Raw genomic sequence first — 1,243 nt, 5'->3', positions numbered from 1 at the left:
GGAAGGAAGGAAGGAAGGAAGGAAGGAAGGAAGGAAGGAAGGAAGGAAGGAAGGAAGGAGGCAGATCTCCAAAGCAGTTAAAGAGAATACTGAAGGTAAATGGGGATGTTTCAGCAGCCTACTTCCTCCTTGATAAGGAAAATGAATGTCACATAGCTGTTTTTCAAGCAGTAATTAGCAGCACCAATTTTCTCCTACTCTGTGCCTCCCCAGTTCAGAGGCTGACTTCTGGTTCCCAAGCAATGAAGGTCACCACTGCAGCAGTGATGGCCATGGTGGCCTCCCTCAATCTAAGAACAGGCTTGGAGGAGTGCCTGACTCATTCAGCAGCTCTTGAGCACTTTCTGTGCTAGGCAGCATTTATGGCAATAAAGAAGACACAGTCCCTTAACCTCATGAATGTCACACTTTACAGAACAAAGACCATACAGAGAAAACTTTAGATAAGTTCTAGGAAGAAAATAGGAGGTAAGAGAATAGGGTAACAGAGTAACTACTTCAGATACGGTGATGAGGGACTTACTCTCTGAAAGTTCTTGTAGCAGAGAAGAGAGAAAATATCCAATACAGGCAGAGGACAGAAAAACTTGGAGGTAGCAGTGAATCTTGGGTTTGTGGGGGGACAAGAAAGCCATTGTGGCTGGAGCAGAAGTGACAAGGCAGAAAGAAGGCAGGGACCCCAGCGGGGACCCAGGCTGCCTAACAAATAGGAATGAAAACACAGCTGAGGAAAGTGGAGACAGCAATCACTGATTACTCGGCAATTTCTCTGGCTCTGGTTACCACGGCCTTTGCTTGACGTGTGGTCAGTTAAGTCAGTGGCACGGGAAGAAGTGCAGAGGCCAAGGGCGGTGAGGGAATGCTGACTGAGTGGGAGGGCGGGGCTTAGGGAGACAAGTAAGGAAGACCCAGGATAAAAACCAACACTTCCCTTCAGACACAAGTATCCTCATAAAAGCTCCTTACGCATACATACGTATCCATACTAATTTCATGGCACAAATCAAAACTAACTTCTGGTTAAACCATTCCTGTTCTTATTTTTATAGGCAATAAAGTATCAGATAAGGTGAGCAAATATGAAGTTAAAAAAGTTCAGCGATGACAAAAGCTAACGAATCAATAGATCCCTTGTAACGAATCTGCTGAAATGTGATTTTGACTTTATGTTCATAGATCAAAAAGGAAGAAGACTGGTGTGCACCTGCAGGAAGGTAAGGGGGCCTGGGAGTGTGTATGGTTG

This window comes from Mirounga leonina, unplaced genomic scaffold (assembly GCF_011800145.1).
Source record: "Mirounga leonina isolate KUSES-001 unplaced genomic scaffold, KU_Mleo_1.0 Mir_165, whole genome shotgun sequence".
NCBI classification, from domain to species: Eukaryota; Metazoa; Chordata; class Mammalia; order Carnivora; family Phocidae; genus Mirounga; species Mirounga leonina.
Note: the sequence above shows the minus strand (reverse complement) of the source record.